A 21,852-nucleotide genomic window follows, 5' to 3' on the forward strand; every position below is an offset into this window, starting at 1 on the left:
GGTGTGGCCACAGGACACCAAAGCAGTAAAAGCAGCAAAATGTACTTTCCATGTTTGTTTGAACCCTATCACCTTCATGGATTCCTGGTAGCTGGATCTAGGGCTAGTAGCTGTAATTCTCTCTTTTAATCTTTCTTTTCTTCTTCCTCTCCTAATCTCCCTTTTTGATTTTTTGTGTAGTTTAGGACTGGGTGGGTTGGCTTTTACTAAGTTGTGTGGGTTAACAAGTGCTAAGTCAATGCTTTGTGGAATGCTTTATTTTCGTTGTACGTTGTCCTTTAAACTTTTGCCAAGTTCTCTTATTGTCTAAAGTTTACCAGTAAAAGCATCTTCTGAGAAAACGTGTGAAGTGTTTCTCCTTTGCATTCTCTCTTAAGATTTTAAAAAAGCTGAGTGCTCTTCCAATAAATTCAGTGGGCAGATTTTTGGAACCTTGTATATTTTAAAAGTAAAACCCCTTCAACGAGCTTGTAGCTTGGACTCTGAGGTCTTACACCATGTTTTCCCCCTAAGTTCCATTGTCTTCCGCTGTAGTTTAAAGGTAGCTTCTTTTCCACATTCTTTTACAAACTCTTCATTTTTAGAGGGAAAATTCTCTATTAACTGTGTTTCTTGACACAATTATTCCTGATCTGATGGCCATTTTGGTTCTAGAAGGTTAGTTTTAGAAGACATATTTTTGTACATGGTCATTGAGTACACGTACAATGAATAAGGTGATTTGATTTTAAAAAAATATCAGAGGTCTAAAATTTTTGAGGAACTAGGTGATGTTGAGCAAATTTGATATTACTGGCAAATAGCAGTCCTGTACGTAACTGAAAAGCCAGATGATAAGATTTCCCATCCCTTTATAATCGTGCTTAGCAGTAACTGAGAAGTTATGTGTTGCATCTTTATCAGACCACAAGGTAGGTGTACTGACAGCTTCTCTTGATTTTGTTGACAAGAAGGGAGTGATGTAGGTGCCCTGTTTTTAGGCAGTAATATCTGTTTCTAAACAAAACCATATGTATTATGATCTACTCTTCCTCATTAAATCATCAGCAGAAACTTGGATTTAATGTTTGTAAATCTCATTTGAATATATTTTCTTTCCTTCATCTCAAACCAGCAATAAAATCATTATGAACTGCATCAAATTAACTGTATTCTGGACTTGAGCTATCAAAGGTTTATTCACAATTCAGTTTTGGTTTTTCCTGTGGCAGCTACTCCCTGTTAGAAAGCAATGCTATACACAGGAAAGGATCCTCAGCTGTATTGGTGTAATAGTGAAAGCGGGATAAAAAATTAACCTGTCAGAAAAGGAAAACAGCAGCAAAAAATGCCCACAATGCCAATGTATTTGCTATGCTGGCTCAATATATTCTTATTCCAGACTACATTGACCTTATGAAGAATGATCTTCACCAGTTTCTGTGACACTTTGCCAGGTCTGAGCCTTAACTGAGGAGGAGGATGCTTCTGATTTAGATTCCAGAATATTCAGTCAGTCTGCTTCACTCTGCATTACCCTGCATGTACTGTATCTAATCTGTTACTTTGGAAAGGCCTGCAGCTGCTGTTAAGTGATTTATCTCAAGTAACCTCTGTGCTGTGACAGGTCTGAGATACTAGATGGTCCCAGCAGTGATAAGAGCAGCCACACTCAGCACAAAGTGCACAATTGCATATTCATGTCAAAGTGGGGTTTGCCAAATAAAATCTGCAGTGCAGTGATTAATCAGTCAATTTCTTTTTGTACACAAAATTCATTAAGAGAACAATGCAATCTTCAATCTATTCTAGGGTAATGTAATTGTTATCTCATGAGTTGGCATGAAATTTTAAGAAATATCGACAAAGAGAGAAAAGTTTCCTTTGTTATTTTTTGTTTAAAAAATTGTTATTCAAACGCAAGGGCTTGTACTAGGAAAACTTATCACATTTTATTTTACAGTTTTGAGGTTAATCTTAACAGCAGCTAAGAGGAATAAAGCCTTATTAACTGAGATTCCAAAGATCCATAATATTTGAATATTCTATTTTAAACTACGCATTTTTTGAATACCGAATTTCTCATGAACATGTTAAAATAACCTTTTTAGCATCAAAAGGTTTTCAACAGTTTTTAAGCAAACAAAAAAAATAACGTCTTTAAAAGGCACATGATAATAAGAAGATACTAAAAACTTCCTCCTTTTTATATAAAAAAAAAAAAAGGCAAATCCACAAACAAAAAAAACAAGCAGATGAGAGGTCAAGTTTTCAATATGTTTGAATTCCCAAAGGTCAGAATTTTGTTTGGCTGAGTTGAAATGGATGTGAGTACGGATGGCTTACAGTTAGTGTTACTTCAGTAAATAAACCTTTCAGAATTAGCTTTCCCCTCAACTAGCTGTACTGAATAGCATCTGTTCCATCAAAAGTAAGGAGACCTTGTTCAGGTTTCTGGAAAGTATATCTTTGCAACAAAAACTGTCAAATGATGCTGTACCGTGTGAGTGACTATTTGGACTTTGATTTGAGTCTGTGATCCAATTCAAACAACTGATATTTAGACTAAGTAAGAAATACACATTTTCAAGCCTTTTACTGAACATGAACTGTCCCTCTGCTTTCAGACTTCTGTAGTGGGTTTACATGGAGGTTTTGGTAGTGAGGGGCTGCATAGGTGGTTTTTGCGAGAAGATGTCAGAAATTTCCCCCACGTCTGACACAGCCAGTGCCAGTGACTGACCAAGTGACTGTGACTGACCAAGAATAAGCCATCAGTGATGATGGTAGTGCTGCTGTCATTTAAGAAGGGGGAAACAACTACTGTGCAGGAGCAGCTGGAAGTGAGTAGTGAGAATATGTGATAGAAACAGCTCTGCAGACACCAAAGTCAGTGAAGGAGGGGAAAGGGTGCTCCAGTCTCTGGATGCTGCTCAGATTCATGGTCTGTAGAGAAGACCAGGTGAAGTAGAAGGTCCTCCGGCATCCCATGGAGGTCAATGGGAGTGCAGAGACCTACCTGCAAGCCTTAGAGAACCCCATGCTGGAGCAGGTGAATTTGCCCAAAGCAGACTGTTACCCCACAGGAAGACCACGCTGGAGCAGGCTACTGGCAGGATTTGTGTTTCTGTGGGGAAGCCACACTGGAGCAGTCTGTTTCTGAAGCAGTGCAGCACCTGGAAAGACACCCACAATGAAACAGTTACTGGAGGACTGGAGGTGGGACACATGCTGGAAGAGGGGAAGAATGTGAGGAGTATTGAGTGGGAACAAGGTGTGATGAACTGACTGCAACCCCCCATTCCCTATGCCCCGGTGCCAGTGTGGGGAAAGAAACAGTGAAACTGAGGGTGAAGCCGAGCTTGAGAAGAAGTGAGGATGGGGGAAAATGTGTTTTAAAATTTGTTTTTATTTTGTGTTACCCTACTCTGATTTGATTGGCAATAACTTAAATTAATTTTTGCAAGTCAAATCAGTTTGGCCCATGGCACTAACTGATCTCTTAAGTCCTTATCATGACATTTTTGTTGTACTTTCTCTCTCCTGTTTAGCTGAGGATGGGGAATGATAGAGCTTCCAGCCAAGGTCAGCCCACCACAATGCCTTAAACAAAAATTCTGAAATTGAAAACATTCAGTTTTTAGTTAAAATTTAGTACAAACTTGGCTTCAGATTAAGTGAGGTGGTTGTACCTATTGGTATAGCAGGGATGCAATAGCTTTAAATCTGAAATACTAAGTCAAATAAGCAGAGTTCATAGATCTCCTATATGTCTCTAGGTTTCCTGCATAGATAATGGGAAAAAACCATACTCATCAAGAAAACCAGTGCATTCAGTAAAGGATATGAAAACTTCAAGGAGAGAAAAATATATGTTTAGAATCCTATTTCTGTCCTGAGTTTAAGCGTCCCCTGCAGTAAGTATCCACATGAAAATAGGACTGGTAAGCTAACTCTGCTTCTTTAATGTAGATGTCTTTGTCACAATTTGTGAAATAAATGTCTCAGCCACTATGTGAATCTTAGTTGCCTCAAAACCTTTGTATGTCCAGGTCTCAGCTTTAAAATGTATTAGTATATAAATTCTGTTCTGCATTAGCCTGTTTGCAGTGATAAATATTTTTGTCCCAAAGCTGTGGAGATACATCTTTTTCTCTCCAGTCTTTCAGAGTCAAAATTCTGCAGATTATTTACCTCATTCTCATAAATGTGATTAATTATTTTATCTCTATTAAAGCAGTTGTGGGAAAGAAAAGTTTGTGCGTAAATCCATTTGCAAAAATGATGGAACCTTACATGAAGATTTCAATAAATTAATGACATTCTTTATTGGTGTCTGAAATGGCTTCTCCATGACAATTCTTTTTCAGATTAAGGTGTTTTAACTCTAGAAGGCTGAAGCTTCCTTTTCCGTCATACTTATGTCACCCATCAATTTCTTTTTTTTCTGGCAGAATTACCTATACATCAATTGTGTATGATACTTTTAAGGTTAGGTTGAACAAAAACTGTGGAAAGAAAAGTCAGTAAGTAAATAGCACTGCACAGAAACTGTTGTGAATTGCATGAGTGACTCCTAACAGGTCTTGTACAAGATATCTGTACTTCAATGTCCTTAGATGTCATATTAGTTCAGGACTCTTGTCAAATTTGTGTACATTTAGATGAATGCTTAACCACAGAATTCCAGTGTTGCTTGGTAGTGGTAAATAAGACAGTCCTAAGTGGCGGTGGTGTCGTTGTTGTTGAATCTGTCAAAATGCACTAGACACCAATGAAAATTGCAGTATCCTTTGTTTCTGCATATACATGTCTTTAAATTTTAGATAAAGTGAATTGTTGTAAAGAGGCTCTGCCATAAATTACAGCTGACAGTGGAAGTGATTAAGGCACATAGTTTGATTGCATGCATTAATCTCTACAACTTTTGTCAAGTCTAATTTAATTACCCACAGGTATATGTTTCTTTTTAATTTATTAGCTTTGTCAGTAATCAGTTGCATTGTATGCTAATACTTGCACAAGGTGAAACCCAGCTACAATAGTGGAAAAATCAGACAGTGAACAGCAAAATAAAACATTAAATGTCACAACCCTCAAGTGTATAGTAATACTGTTAAATCCACTTAGGAAATGAGACTATTTATTTAATCTTGAAGGACTGTCACATATCTTGATTTAGACCAGTCCATTCTCCCAGGTAAAAACAGTTCAGAAGCCTTAATCATTTTCTGTTGTGGTAACTGCTGCTGAGGTTATCATCAGCCTTACAGATTTGTATTTTTTAACCAACTTCATGTCTCTATTTGTACCTAGCTATTTATTGCTTAGATGACAGTACAGTATTTTCCTCATGAACAAGTGATCATGAATACAGATATTTTATGATATATGACATTTTAATAGACTAATATCAGGACTCCAATTTTCAGCACACTCATAATTTTAGGCCTCATGTACAAGCTATGCATATTCTCTGAAAGTTTCTTTGTAATCCTGATGAGGTATTTAAGAATTCTTGTATAACTAGCAGAACTGCCTGTTCTAGTACTCTATTGCATTCATAGATAGTAACATTTGCAAAACTCTCTACTCAAGAGCATTGTCTGGTCAGGTTTTTGAATTCAGTATTGCACAGTCTCATAAAAATCCATGTCTTTCACCTGTAAAATCCCTAACTACGTGGAAGATTGGGTGGGTTTTGGTTCGATCTTTTTTTGTATGCATGTTTTGTAGTTTTTTGTTTGTTTTTGTTTACTCATGCATTCTGCTCTTTTAGTGAATAGACACAGAGGGGGTTTGGTGGTTGGTTACTAAAATACATTTTAATTGTGATTAAAGTGTCAGGATTGGTTAATATTATTGGTTATTTCCACACTGATGTGGACAAAGCAAACAAAAATCATTTTGTACCAGTAGGTGAGTGACTGTCAACATCTCAGAGCCAAACTCTGTTTCCTCTGTGTCAATTAGTAAAATTTTGTACTGTGAAACTTCTGAAACAAATGTGTAGCTGACAGAAGAATAATTTCTTTTTTAAATAACTGAAGAATTTTTACTGCCTACTTGCCCTTAACTAATGCACAGTAAACCATTTCAAACAAATATAACACTGAAATGTACACAAGGGAAATAAAAGAGGCTTCCTAAATTGCATAGTACATGCAATTATTATTATACTTGTTTAGTGGATATATGAAAATAAACTGCTTACTTGTGGCCAGTGGACTTAATTACTGCACTAGCTCACAGAAATAAGCCTTCCCATGAAGTAAATATGTTGTACTATATGGTTATAAATTTAAGAAAATATTTTTTAATATAGTGCATGTACATTATTACTGTCGTTGAACAATAAGTGCAGTATCTTGCAGTCTCTGAGAAATGATAGAAGTAATTAGGACTTGCAAACAAGAGCAAGACTGTGTTCTATGGCATGCCAAACTTCATGAAAAAATAGATAGCATGGCTCTGAAGTAGTGCACACACAAGGGCAGCAGGGAAGCTTTCAGTTTGAAAACTGTATACCAACCGTATGATACACCCAGCAAGTGGAGAGTGCTATGTCTATATTTATTGTGTCTTTTTTCTCTAATATATAGACATTATACAGTGAAGCTTACTTTAAAAGTGTCATTACTTCCCACAAGGCTGTAGGGTGATGAGCAGTCGACAGACTGAGTGAGAAAAAGCTATTCCACTTGCAGCTCAGAAGGGAAATCTTAGGCCAGGTAGAATAGTGCAGAGAAAAGTACCATGAGGCCAACAAGAATTGATATTGGACATCCAAATTAAAGGAAATACTAATCAAAGTCAAAAAGCTACATAGGAAGGCAAACTGTAAATTCAGAACAAAATAGAAAGTGTAAGATGGCTAAAAGCAGTGAATGGACCTACCACTCTCAAACTGAGAACCATCATAAGGCAAATAACAGTATCAAAAAGTGAAAGTCCTTCATAAACCTATATAATTCTGTACTAATTTGCATTTCTGTATTTTTCAGCTGCTACTGTTTCATGAAGAAAATTACTGCTGCATTTAGGGACCAAAAAAAGAAGAAAAAAGTCTTGGTTATTCATGAAAACCTTCAATATATTTAATCAATTTACAGAAATAACCTTGCAATGTAAGATAATAAAAAACAGTTTTAAGCAATAGCTATTCTATTCAATTTCTTCATGAAGTCCAGGGGTCTAATGCTATATTATGCAGACTATATACTGCTGGTCAAAAGAGTTTTTCACTATTAAGAGATCTTCTATCTCTTTTCCTTTCTTAACAGATAGGTTGCCAGGAGCATCTTGGTTTTTGACACCAGTGTTAATTAAAGACATACAATGAGTTAGGGATAGTGGAAATAAATGGGTGTGGGTGGACAGAATGCAATACAGACTTCTGTAAGCAATTGCACAGCTTTAAAAGTCACGCTTCAAACTCTACAAATATACATTGAGAGAAATACACAAACTGGTCACCCAAATAATACAATTGTGACTTTATAGACACAATTACCTCATTTTTTTCCTCCCATTGTGCTGGTTTGGGCTGGGGTAGTTAATTTTCTTCACAGTGGCTAGTATGGGTGAATGTCTTCTATTTGTGCTGAACACAGTAATGACAATAGATGTTTTTGTCATCTTTTAGCAGTGCTTACACTGAATCAAGGCCTTTTCTGTTTCTTGTACCGTGAGGCGAGATGGTTTCCCTGAGAAATTGTGAGGAGACGTAATCAGGACAAGTGACCAAAAGGATATTCCATGCCATACGACATTATGCTCAATTATAAAGCGGGGGGAAAAAGGAGGAAGGGGGGGCATGTTTGGAGTGATGATGTTTGTCTTCCCAAGTAATTGTGAAATGTGATGGGACCCTGCTCTTGTGGAGATGGCTGAACACCTAGCTGCTCATGGGAAGCAGTGAATTAATTCCTTGTTTTGCTTTGCGTGTGTGCATGGCTTTCGCTTTGACTATTAAACTGTCTATCTGAAACCATGAATTCTCTGGCTTTTACCCTTCCAGTTCTCTTCCCCATCTTGTTGGAAGAGTGAACGGCTGCATGTGGCTTGCCTGCTGCCTAGGGTTAAACCATGACACATGTAAATAAGGTTGAATCCAGGAAGATAGTATAAAGAATGGAATTTTTGCTCTTTAAGTATTGAAGCAGAACAACAATGAAGAGACAAGAGGAACACTGTTTGTTGAAACAAGTTATTGTCTGTTTACTGGGGATGGGGTTAAATGTGCTCATTTTACATTTAGTCTGATGAAAAAGGTGAGGAATATTTACTCTGATCCAGGTTCTTCCTTTCTACATGTCATAGTTATTTATACACCACAATAAACTAACTGTACTGCAAGACTATTTCTCAGATTAATTATCACTCAGAAGTAAGATTAATTATAGAAGAAAAGCAGCTAACGTGTTCAAGAACAGAAGTTGACTTTTACTTTTTTACTTTAACAAAATTTTAAAACAGAAGGAAAATGAGGACGTGCAATTATTCTGGCATGGACTCACACACTAGCCATCGAACTAGTACTGCCTAGCCTCTTCAGAGACCTGCCCTGGATCGAGATAGACTGAGCATCTTGTACTATTCAGCATAAAGTCAGTTTCTGTTGTGTGATTCAGAGACAGAATGCAGTAACATCACTCATCTTTTTAATGTATACAGTCATGCTGTAACTGTGACAATTTCCAATGAAATGTCAATAAAAGAAATTAGGTATGGGTGACTAGCGAGTTAAAAAGCTAACACTGTATATATAAGAGGAATATTGTTAATTTACCATGCATTTTGTTACAACTCTAATAAACGAGAAAAGAATGAAAAAAAGAGTAATGTTTAGGAGCAAAGGATACAAATAGTGTGAAATACAAAATTTTAGTAACACTTAAACTGAAGTTAGAAAACTACTTGCCCCGGTCCTATGCAATATAACATGTTCTTTTGGGCTAGACATATAGGAAAACTTTGACTTCACTGAAAACAGACAGAAGGACATGTTTGGTAACTGACCATCTTGATTTGTAATAGGCACAAAATTTTTAAGAACTATTCTCCCAGAACTGTAATAACTGATCTCTCTGTGTCTTAAACTTAAACTCTGTCAAACGTAACTTTCAGGTGTTCTACAAATTAAATACAGTACTCTCTTTTAAGGCATTAAAATCCATTCCTTTATAAAAAACCCTGATCTGTACAGAATGGATGAAATAGTCTCTCATAGAAAGAGAGGCTTAATTTCCATGACAGAAGTGCATGGATCATATTAAGCATTCTGGTGGTTTGAAACTCCCAAGAATCTAATTTTTAAGTTCAAGCCCCCCTCCTACAATTTGCCCCTGTGAGAGGGTTTAGTGATGGTATGGACTTGATATCTTTTTCACCCCATGTGAAGAGTTCTCAGACAAAACACAACCATTCGTTATTGGGGGGAAGGGGAAAATATACACAAAGGTTTATTTACACCCACATATATATTTACATTAAATTAAATTTCTCCTCTTCTTCAATAAAAGTCCAAAGGGAAAAAAGTCTTTCTGTCACTTCTCAGGCCACAGTTCCTTCATTTCAGTTTTTTGTGGCACTGGTTAGTGTCCTTCATTTTCCCAAGGCAGCAGATTTAAGTATGGCAGTCAGGATTTTTATTCTTACTTTGTGGAAATTTCAATCCCGAACCTTCTGGGGATTTCCTTGTAGATCTTCACTCCTCTTGGGTTAGAACATTGAAGGCAGCTTTCAGTTCAGTCTTACCAATGCTCTTTTGCTCTTTCTCAGCTCAATAGCTTGATAGAAACAGTAACAGCAGTAGCAGAGGGCGCGGCCACCTCCTCCGCATTCCGTCCTGGCTCAGCTCTCAGGACAACTCCAGGTTTTCAGCTCCTTTCTCTTTCTCTCTAGCTGCTGCTGCATTTTGGGACTCCCTAAGGGTTTGGAAGTCCACCCCTCCTCTTCAGAGAGTCTCTGGTTTTTGGGAAAATAATACAGTCTTACCTCAAACCAGCTCTGTTGAGTTTACCTCTGTTTTGTTGCCAGCTCTCCCTCCTGCAGAAACATCTCTGTGTCTTTCAGCCGGCTTCACGTTATCTCATTGCTACTGGCTATCTTTTGGCTTTTAGCCATCCCTGTCTCTGTTCAGGACTTCTCTGCTGCCGCTTTCAGTGTCTTCTGCTGCTGCTGACAGTAAGGAAACTCTTCCAGCTCTTGATTACGGCACCCGGTCCAGCTTTGACACTATACCGGGTCTCCTGTAGCCTCAACTGGGGTCTGGGGGCCCTTGGCCCTTGGCCCCCAGAGGGGCTCACTGGCCCCCTGCCTCGTGGCTCAGATCATGGCTACCCACCTTCTAAACTACCTTCACTACCTTCTCTTCTGTTTCTGTGGGGATGCAATTTCCGTAGGGCGCACATGGACTATTGATTGGTCCAGCATTACCAGTGGGGCAAACCATTACTACCTCAGAGAAAAGGTTTTTCAAACCACCACAGCATAAAAATTTGCGTAGTTCAGAGCAAATGTCTATGCAAATGGTACATTGCCTTTGCAAGGTGTACGGTTAGAAAGATGCAGACTCATTAAGATATTTTCTTTTTTAGTTCCTTGTGACTTCTGAGGGAAAGAACGGTGTTTTCTACCAATAATTTTTTCCACAGGAGAATCTGGATCTGCTTTGGACCACATTTTCAGGATCTCTTGTTGTTAGCAGACGTTGTTCTCAAATAACTACATTCTTAAACAGGTTGTGCACTGAAAATGTAAAACATGGAAACTGGAAATTGACATGCTTTAGAGAAGCCTGAAACAGAATGTTTCTCCACTTAGTAGCTCAGGCAGAACATGTAATTATTCTCATATCTTCTTGGAACATTGGTTTAGTGTTACAGTGCCTTATCATTGTCCACTTACAGTGCATTTTGGTTCTGTCATACCTTGGTTAACATGTTAGATTTACTTTGAAATTCAATAACAGATTATTGAATAATTCTATCTATGTAGAAAACAATTATTTTCCAGTTAAATTTGCCGTAAAACTTTCTCGTGCTTTGTGTCCCTTTATTTTACAGGTTATTTTCATGGAAGATGGTATTATTCCAAGGGTCAGGCAGCAGTTTGGTTGCTACCCTCACAAGGCTGTTTCAATGAATTCAATTGTTTAGATATTTTTTCAGAATAACATCTTCTAAAAAATTTGTATGGAGTTATGATATATCTAAATATAATCTGTGAACAACAATACTTCTGCTGAAGAATATAAAGATAATCACAATTTCTAAGAGAAACCTTATTTTACCAATTGAGTTTTTAAATTAATAGATTTTGTATTAATATCTACATATTCATACAAGGGTTGGCATCTACTTTCTCATTACTCAGTGATGAAGGAAGTTTTAGTTTAACTCTTACAGAGAGAAAGGCCAATGGAAGGTTAAAGTCACAAAGGGAAACACCCTTAGTCATTGTCAGCATTTAATGCTATTTTAATATAAAGTTCATGTTTTTGGTGCCCATTTTTCAGAAAATATCTTTCTGAAATAGCTAAGTCAATCATGAGGCACAACTATGATGAATTCAAAGAAACAGAAATATCCTTCCCAGTATATGAAGGATTAGAAAAGAAATAAACCACAGAACAAACCATAAATTTCTATAGTTCCTCTGCCATTGATATTGAAAGTCCTTTGTGGGACTTATTATAGAGATGTTTAGAAGTTCATATTTTTGCCCATATTTCATGAGAATTCTGCCTATATCCCAATTATTTTTTTATTTCAGATTAAATTATTTTAAGATGCCAAAAAATTAGAGGCTTAACAAATGGAGCATCCTAGTATACTTGATATATTCAATGTAGTATCACATAGTAACTTTTAAGTAAAGTGCTGAGATATCATTAGAGTAGATAGAGTGTAATGTGTGTTGAGATTTGGCAAGACTGTGAGGATCAAAGGTCTATGAACAGTGGCACAGTCCAGCTGGAGGCCTGCTACAATAGGACTCTGTCACAGAGCTGACCTGGGATCAGTATTATTTCATTAGTATTTAATTTTCTGTTTCATTTTCTTAATTACAACCTAAATGATTGGATGAGCTGCACCCTCAGCAAAACTGTGGATGATACCTGTCCGGATAAGTGGTCAATACACTGGAGGATAGGACTAATGTGCAGAGGGCAGCAGAGAGGCTGGAGAAGCAAGCAGAAATAACTCCAAGAAAATCATTTAAGCAAAAGCAAACAAATTCCAGCCCCTGGGATGGAGAAAATCCTGCAGCAGAAAAGGCTGGGGGCAACTGACTGGGAGCAGCTCTGCAGAACTGTCTCTGAGGACACCAGGTTGGTAGGGTCCTCGTGCAGCAATATAGCCTCCTGTCTGGGGTTGCACAAACAGGGATGCAGTCAGCAGGTCTCATCAGGGATCTGTACCCTGTGAGATGCTCCTGAGTACTGTGCTGAGCTCAGACTCCCCTGCATGACACAGACACTAACATACTGGTATATGTCCTACAGAGGTCACTGAAGCAATCAGGGCTGGAGCACTGGACATTCAAGGAGACACTGCAGGATCTGGGTGTGTTCAGCCTTTAGGAATAGAAAGGGTGAAAAGGAGCATGATTGCTATCTTCAGGTATCTGATATGAGAGTACAGAGAAAATAACTTCTCATGCCATACTTATCAGGTGGACGAACTGCAGGTAAGTCAAATTCACGACCACTGAAGAACCTGAATGTTCTAAGAGGCTCAATGAGGTGCATTCCAGAATCTGAGGGAATTGACCAATGTAATTGTCAAGCCACTCTCCATGTTATTTGAAAGGTCATGGGGGAAATTCCAGGTGACTGGAAGACAGGAAACATTGTACCCATCTTTGAAAAGTGTTGAAAGGAGGACCCTGCGAGCTACAGACCTGCCAGTCTCCCCTATGTGTCTGGCAAGAGCATGCAACAGATCTTCACAGAAGTTATGATAAAGCACATAGAGGTGATTTAAGAGCTATGGATGTCATTTATCTGGACTTCTGTTAAGCCTTTGACATGGTACCCCACACCATACAGCTCTTTAAATTGAAGAGAGATGGATTCAATGGCTGGACAGTTCAGAGGATCAGGAATCGGTTGGACAGTCACATCTAGAGGTTAGTGGTCAATGGCTTAGAGTTTCAGATGTACTTCAGCAACAGATGGTGCCCCTCAGGGATCCATACTGGGACCAGTGATCTTCAGCATCTTTGTTAGTGAGATAGACAAAGGGATCGAGTGCATCCTCAGTAAGTTTGCAGATGAGACCAAGCTGAGTGGTGCGGTTGACACATCTCAACTACAGGATGCCATGCAGAGGGCCTGCACAAGCTTAAGAAGTGGATCCATGAGAATCTCATGAGGTTTAACAGGGCCAAGTGCAATGTCCTGTACCTGGGTTGGGGCAAGCCACAGTGTCAATAAAGACTGGGAGATGAACAGAATAAGAACAGTCCGCATGAGAAGAACACGAGGGTGCTCATGGATGAGAGGCTGGACATGAGCCAGCAATGTCACTCACAGCCCAGAAAGCCAACCACGTCCTCAGCTGCACCAAAAGCAGGGGTCAAGGGAGGTGATTCTGCCACTGTACTCCTCTCTGAGAAGATCCCACCTGGGATACTGAGTCTAGCTCTGGGCTCCCCAGCACAGGAAGGGTATCAACCTTTTCGAACAAGTCCAGAGAAGGGCCAGAAAGTTTATTTACAGGGAGCACCTCTACTACAGGGAAAGGCTGAGACATCTGGGATTGTTCATCCTGGGGTGACCTAATTGTGGCTTTCCAGTATTTGAAGGGAGCCTACAAGGAGCATGCAGTTAAACTTTTTACAAGGACATATAATGACAGCGTGAGGGGGAATGGCTTTAAATTGAGAGTAGGTTTAGATTAGATATTAGGAAGAAATTCTTCACTGTGAGGGTGGTTAGGCACTGTCCAGAGAACTTGTGGACTCCCCACCCCTGGAAGTGTTGGATGGGGCTCTGAGCAACCTGCTCAAGTGAAGGGTTAGAGACAAGGGGATTGGAACTAGAGAATTTTGAGGTCCTTTCCAACCCAAACCATTCAGTGAGTCTGTGAAGATGGAGCTGTACAGTGAAACAATAAGAGAGGACATACAAAAGGGAGGTTTCACCTAGGTAGCAAAAGACTTTTTTGCACATTATACGTAGTCAGAGATTTAAACAAGTTAACCAGAAAGTCTGTGCAACCTCCACCCTTGATAGCATAAAAAAACCAATGGGAAAAAGCTCTAAATAACTTGATCTAGTTGTGTTTTCTTTGAGCATGGGACCAGATGACCACCAGAAATAATTTCCAAACTATATATTTACATAATTCATTATTACAGAAGGGTTATCTCCAGTGTGCTTATTTTATAGCTTGTTTGCAACATGTCACACTGTCTGGAATTGCATCTAAATCTGACAACCACAAAATATTTTTATTTTTTTCCAAATAATACATTTTTCTTAATTCTCTTTCAAAAGCTACCTCTACTGTGCATACATCCATCTGGGACTAAAACCACTCATAATATAGGGTTCAGAAATACAGGAAGAACTCCTTTGGGAGATACAGTTTGTCTAGTTTTGTTCATATTTTAAATGTTATGGGGTTTATTCCATGACATACTTTCTCAGACATTCCTGCCTGAATGTTGCAAGGTCAATGACACCCTAAGTACCCAGAATGTTTTCTAATCATGTGAATTCATAATGAAATAGTAAGATTACTCATCTTGAAATAGAGTAAAATGCATTTGTATTTCAATATCTAGTTTCCTGACAAGAATGAGGCAGACAAAATTGTGCATCATGCTGCAAGTTTAAAATTTTCGGTATCTCACAATCTTTATGTGTTATTAAGTAGCATTATAAGCTTATTTTCTTATTACTGAAATTAAAATCTAATTTAAAAAACAATGAAACCACAGATAAACTTTCCAGCTAGAGACAATTATGTCTACTTTGCAAGGGAGTTGGTCTGAAAAATCCTATCTAGACTAAGAAGTCAAAATCATTGTACAACATAAAATGAATTCCCCAAGTTATAATTAAACACTCCACTCTGATTTCTGCATTGACAGCTTAACTGAAATAGGATCACATAGACTCTTGATTCTTCTGATTACCTTTGGGTGCCCCTTTGCAACATACTTTCAGCACACTGTCGGTCATTAATCAAACCAAATCATGTCAAGGAGCTTTTTGAAGTATCATGAACTTGAAAATGTTGGTATTTGGTGGGAACATGAGGCCTTAAAGGATTGAAGGATATTAGGTAGACAAGAAGGATATATTTGTATGGGAGGGGAGTGAAACCCCGGTCTGTCCCACTGTGTGCAACTTATTTATATATTACAATAACTCTTCACTATGTTTTCTTGCTTCCATGAAGTTTGTTTTGGGGTAAGTGTTTGGCAGTATCAAGCTCTGTATGCTATAATTAATCAAATGTAAGATAAATTAGAAGAAACATTGACAAAATAATTAGTGGTTTAACTCACTCTGCGAGTTTTTGGTATATACAGAATAAGTGGAACTTTTACTTCTGTTGCAGGGAAAACATTGGCAGTTGTATTTTGCTGCTGGAAGTTAAAAGACTGGGATCTCACTCTCTCTCTGTCTTTCTCTCTCTCTCCGGAAGTAGCTTAATGACATGAAAACAACAATGGCATCACTGTTGTGTCCCTATATTGAAATGTGATATTGAAAAGTTTTCTTCAGGGTATTTCATTACTTATTTGGTTGAATAAAAGATACGTGGTGTCAAACACAAACCTAAATCACCTTGTGTTCCAGTGTCTTCTCTCCTTACTGATCAACAGTCTATGAGACAGAAGAAAAGCTGTAAGAGATATCTGCTGAAAATTATTTGTGGCAGAAGTCTGTTTTCCCTGGTGGTTTTGCAAAACAGTTTAGTAACATTTTAAAGTATTTCCCTTTCCTTATGCAGAATCTCTTTCAAAGCATCGGCATAGCATTGTTCTTACTTTACACCAAAGGACAAACCTCTTGGATTTGAGGCTGCTGACATCTTCATTTAGCAGTCCTGTGATGGTGATTATTTTGCATCACAAAAGGGAGTCCATATTCATTATAATTTATACTGAAGGCTGTATCACTGTCTGTGGATTTATATAGGAATTTAAAAATTTGGATTGCACATAGGAAAAGCATTTCATGGACTTAATATACCATATCTATAAAGGGAAAAATCCTAGCAATTTAGAGCCACTGGATATTTTTTACCTGCATTTATAGAAAACCAATAGATTTGCCTCCCTAAGGGAGGTGAAAAAAATTAGAAGACAGAGGAAAAGGAACCTATCAAGAATACCTTTTCTCATCAAAACTTGAACAGTATTTTTTCATAATACTTCTGCCCAAAAAGCAAAATAAAATTTTAAAATATTTCCTGCATGTCTGCATTTTAATTATATTTAGAATCTCTGCCTTCATCAACTGCAGCTAATATTTTATGTCATGATAACTAAAACCAAACCAAACCAAAGAAAACCATACAAAAATAAAAATGCTCCAAAAAATGGCATCAGTGATCGGTGGTCTGAAAAAAAATTTTCATAAACTTTGTACGGTTTTGAATACCATTCAAAGTCTCCCAAGTTAGTCTCCAGTATGTAAGGTGTGAAGTTATAAAGCTTACATAAAAGAACGTTCAAGAAAAAAGAAATTCCGTAACAAGTCAAGAGATTATGCTGTTGTGCTGAGATATTTCTTTCCAAACTGATGTACTGTTTGTTGAATATGGGATAGAAATAGGTTCCTCACCTCCTTGTAATGTGAACTGACTGAATTATCAGCTAGTGTAAATGAAGCTCTGACCTATATTTTAAAAATTTATAAAGCATTATGAATTGGGGAGGTCATTTCCCTACTGTTTTGTTCAAAAATAAATGTTAGCTGATAGATGTCATCATAACATTTGCAATAAATTACTGCTTATTGTCGAGCTATTGAAACTACATGTCAGTATAATATTTACTAAAGGTAAACAAAGCAACTCTCTGTTCCAATACTATGATTGGCAAATGTTTCTCAGAAATTAGGTAAAAGTAAGCTTATGGTAAACATTGTATAGAGAAATTACAACTATAGTTTATCTTAAATGTAGATTTTAAATTCTTCATAATTCTAATGAAAACACTTCATCCAGGTTAACAGTACCGTGTAGAATTCTATACTTTTATAACAAATGCTTACAGGCCATCTGCTCATCTGTAATGTCCTCCATTTTGCTTTCTTCCCCTTCTCTTCTGCATCTCAGGTGCCTATACAATTCAAGAAACAAAAAAGCAAAACATGAGAATATTGAAATAGACAGAGGAAAATGTAAAGGTATAATTTTACATGTTTCTAAGAAAGGTTATTATAGCTCTAACACTGCAAATATGGTTACAATACTCTGAATGTCAGCTAGGTAAATGAAGGTAGATCAAACATGTTTTAATCTGTCCAAAATCTCCATTTTGTTATTTTTTTGACATTTTTTGACACAAACTAAATATTCTTATCACCCTTTGATCTGAGGAATTACTTCAGGTATGTGAAATTTTCCTTTCTAATAAAAAAATAAGGTGGAATACCTATGTAAATACCTAGGTAAAGTGGGCTACAATTAAGTGTGAATTAAGGCTTCCTGGTTCACCAACACATGAAATACCAAGTAACAGGCATCATTCACTTCACTAGTGACTCCAACTATATCTTATAAAAAAAGAAGTTTATAAGTAATTTTAGTCAGATTCTTGAAGCCATGATTCTGTGCCTTGTAATTCTTCACTCACTCTGGTACTGGTTACTTTTTTGGTGGTGGTTTTCCTGGTCGACCTACCACAGAATCACAGAGTGACTGATACTGACCAGCACTTCTTCATGTTTTCTAGACACGTCCAGGCAGATTTCAGTGTCTCCAAGGACAGGGATACGACAGCCTCTTGAGGAAACACATTAAATTGTTTGATAACCCTCACAATAAAATCCCCTTTTCTTCTGTTCAGAATTATTTTCGCATATCTCAGTTTGTGTCACCTGCCTCTTGTCTCTGAGCACCGCTGAGAAATTTGGTTCCTTCTTAATTCAGTCCCCTAAGTATGTATATATCTGAAGAACATCCTCTTCTTGGAGAAGAAAAGACAAATGCACACAGAAGCAGTGTCATTTTTGTTCCTTTTTTTATTTCAGGAAAGCAAAGGAGAAAGCAGAGCTGGTGAGGGACAATGCAGGCATGAAGTGGAGCAGTTGGTTGATGTGGTCTGGGTGCAGTCAGGACAGTGTGGATGGGGAACAGAGCGATTGTTGCAGGCAGAGCGGAGTGGTCGATGTGGCACAGCACTGTCCAGTTTGTCATTGTTTTTCGCTGTCTCAGGCTGCGAGGAAAAAGATACTGGTTGCAGTAACACCTGCCATTTTCTCCTTTGTCTTGGTTCACTGCATGCCACTGCCAGACTGCAGTAGCATCCACCATTTTCTCCTTTGTCTCAGGAAAGGGCCGTGTGACCATCGGGATGTGGTAACACCTGCCATCATCTCCTGTGTCTTTACAGCCACACGAAAATAGGTTGGGGTGGCAAGTACTTTTTGGTATACAAATCACCCCGTCTTTTGTATACTTTTGTTATTAGTATTGCTGCTGTTGCTGTTTGTTACTGTTTTTTCCTGTAATGCGTAATTTCAACCCATAATCTCTGCCTTTTGACCCTGTCTCACTGGAGGGGGTGGGATGAAGTGAAGTGGTTACTTTAAGTTTGAATTCCCGCTGGTTTTAAACAACACTAGGGATGGGGCATGCAACACCTCTCTGGGCAACCTGTGCCAGTGGTTTACCACCCTCATTGTCAAATGCTTCTTTCTTATACTAAATTTAAATCAAGTTTCCTACAGTCAGAAGCCATTGCCCCTTATCCTATCACTACAGGACTCTGTTGTAAGTCCCTATGCAGCTTTCTTATAGGCCTCCTTTAGCTTTTAGGAGGCTACTGTAAGGTCATTTTGGAGCTATCTCTTCTCCAGGCTGAACAACCAGAGCTCATTTAGCCTGTCATCATACAGGAGATGCTCCAGCCCTCAGATTGTCTTTGTGGTCTGTCATGGTTTGAGAGCTCCAAAATCCAATTCCCTAGTCCAAGCCCCCTCCCACATCTCAACCTAGTGTGAAATGGATTTCCAGACACCATACAAGACTCAAAATGGGGGAAAGGGAATATATCACAATGACTGTACAAATAAATACTACAATACAATATATGCAATCTTAATTATCTCTACCATGGCATAAGTATTTACGATGGATCAAATCTCTTCTCTCCTCCAAATAAAAGTCCAGGAGGGAAGAAGGAAAGATCCTTTTCCACTCTCAGAGCAGCAATGTCTCTAAGGCAGCAGGTTCTCTTCTTCTCATGCAGCAGCTGTAGCTTGATCTCTGCCAGTACACAACAGGGGATATCCAAGCCCCTCGGCCACTCGTCTTCAAGCAAGGGTCTTCTCTTCTGTGGGCTGCGTAGCAGGGACAAAACTCGCTTCACAATGTCATATCATGGAGTGTAAGACCCCCATGAAGGTCCCTTCCTCAGGGGATTCACAATCCCTGAGTCAGAACATTTCGGGCAGCTTTCAGTTGAAAACCTTTGCCTCAAGAGTTCTACCAGAACTCTGTGCTCTGTCTTAAGTAGTGGGGGGGGGGGGGGGGGGGGGGCGAGGTCACCCCCTCTGCATTCCTTCTGAGCTTTACAGCTCTTTTCTGCAGTGCTGCTGCAGTTTTAGGACTTCTATTCAGTCAGAGTCCATCCTTTCCACTTAGAAAAAGTCACAAAAGGAGTTTGGGGGGTTTTCGGTTTAGTTGTTACTCCAAAAAACTCTGTCTGTAGAGCTAGTCTGCTCTCTCTCTGCTGCTGGCTCTCTCTCTCGACTCTCTTCAGACAACTCTGTGTCTTCTTTGGCTGCATGCTGTTACTGCTTCTTCAATTATCTCTTGGCTCTTAGCCACAATCTCTGGACGCTGCTGCTGCTCTGTCTCTGCTCACTCACGGTGGAGAAAACTTCTTTAGCTTTCAGCCACAGGTACTTAGCACAGCCTAACGATGTTCCAAGTCCCAGCCGGGGGTTGGGGGGCCAGAGTCCCCCAGAGGGGCTCCTACCCCTTCTGTTCATGGCTTTCACAACATGGCTACTTCTTCCACCACAAAACAGCTAACCTTCTCTTCCGTTCTGCTTGTGATATGTTTATATTTTGCAGAAGTGCTCATTGGGTAAAATTTCAAAACTTAAATGGTCACCACCCCCTGGGGTTTTACCATTTTATAACTGCAGGGGGAAAACTGTTTCCCCCCACCACATGGTCCTACTTTTGACTTGCTCCAACAGGTCTATGTCCTTCTTGTATTGGAGGTGCCAAACGCAGCACTCCAGGTGGCATCTTGTGATAGTGCAGGAGAGTGGGAAAATCATCTCCCTCAACCCGCTGGTGGACACCAGGACACAATTACTGGCTTATGTCCAGCCTCTCATCCACTAGCACTCTCAAATCTTTCTTTGTACAGCTGCTCATATGAATTTGTACTTGAAATTGCCTCAACCCAACTGCAGGACTTGAAACTCAGTTGACTCTTATGACCTTGCCGTGGACCCACTTCTTGAGTTTGCTGACCCCCCCCCCCCGGATGGTGTCCTGTTCTTCAGGTGTGTCAAAAGACATGCAACAGTTCTGGTCTCAATATAGACCCCGAAGGGACACTCCTTGTCGCTGATGCCCATCTGAAACTCTAAGCCATTGACCACTAACCTCTAGATGTGACTGTCCAACCAATTCCTGATCCTCTGAACTGTCCAGCCATTGAATCCATCACTCTTCAATTTAAAGAGCTGTATGGTGTGGGGTACCATGTCAAAGGCTTAAACAGAAGTCCAGATAAATTACATCCATAGCTCTTAAATCACCTCCTGGTCCTCTATGTGCTTTAGCAAAACTTCTGTGAGAATCTGTTGCATGCTCTTGCCAGACACAGAGAGGAGACTGGCAGGTCTATAGTTCCCATGATTCTCCTTTCCATCATTTATAAAGATGGGTAAAATTTTTCCTTTTTTTTCTCAATAACTAAGGATGTCCCCTGACTGCTATGACTTTTTGAATGTCTTGGAGAGTCGCTTGGCAACTACATCAGCCAGTTCCTTTAGGATTCTGGAATACATCTCATAAGGTCTTACAGACATATTATGTTCAAGTTCCTCAGCTGACTATAAACCTGATTTTGTCCTATAGCAGGAGGACCTTTGCCCCACCAGCCCCCATCCTGAGGTCCATCTCCTGGGGAGGTGTAGGAAGAGAGGTTGCTGCTACAGCAAGAATGAAGCAAAAAGTTTTTTAGGTACCTCAACCTTCCCCTTGCCCGTTGTTACCAGTCTACCTTTCTTGGTCTTAAGAGATGTCTGCTTTCTTTAACCTTCCTTTTCTATCTGACACAGCTGTAGAAGCCATTGCTGTTATGCTTTGCATCCCTTGCCACGTTCAGCTCCACCTTTGCCTTGACCTTTCTCCTCCATAGCTACACAACCAGACTGCATCCCTGTGCTCTTCTCAGTATACCTGTTCCTGCTTCTGTTGACTATGCCTTTGCTTCTTTACCTTTAGTTTTACCAGCAGATGTACCTATGCCTCCCTTGTGCAAGGCAGCTCAGCACTGAACACACCACCCAGATGAGTCTCATTTGAGCTAGTACTGCCTCCTTTGATCTGCCTTCAGTGGCCTTCCTGATGTGTCAGAATGGTTTTGATCCTCTTTGCTGCAAGGGCACACTGCTGACTCATGGTCAACTTACTGTTCACCAAGACAAAG

The 21,852-nt window shown here is 39.1% G+C and overlaps 1 long non-coding RNA gene across 1 annotated transcript in view; it reads left to right on the top strand.

Moving 5' to 3' along the window:
* The window catches only part of LOC116780684, a 28,368-nt gene extending 23,512 nt beyond the window's left edge, over positions 1 to 4,856 (top strand). Inside the window, exons 2-3 of the long non-coding RNA XR_004354572.1 lie at positions 3,759 to 3,896; positions 4,434 to 4,856. This is a non-coding gene — a long non-coding RNA (uncharacterized LOC116780684). The remainder of the gene's footprint in view (positions 1 to 3,758; positions 3,897 to 4,433) is intronic.
* The last annotated feature ends 16,996 nt before the right edge of the window (positions 4,857 to 21,852 follow it).

Source organism: Chiroxiphia lanceolata, chromosome Z, assembly GCF_009829145.1.
Source record: "Chiroxiphia lanceolata isolate bChiLan1 chromosome Z, bChiLan1.pri, whole genome shotgun sequence".
NCBI lineage: Eukaryota > Metazoa > Chordata > Aves > Passeriformes > Pipridae > Chiroxiphia > Chiroxiphia lanceolata.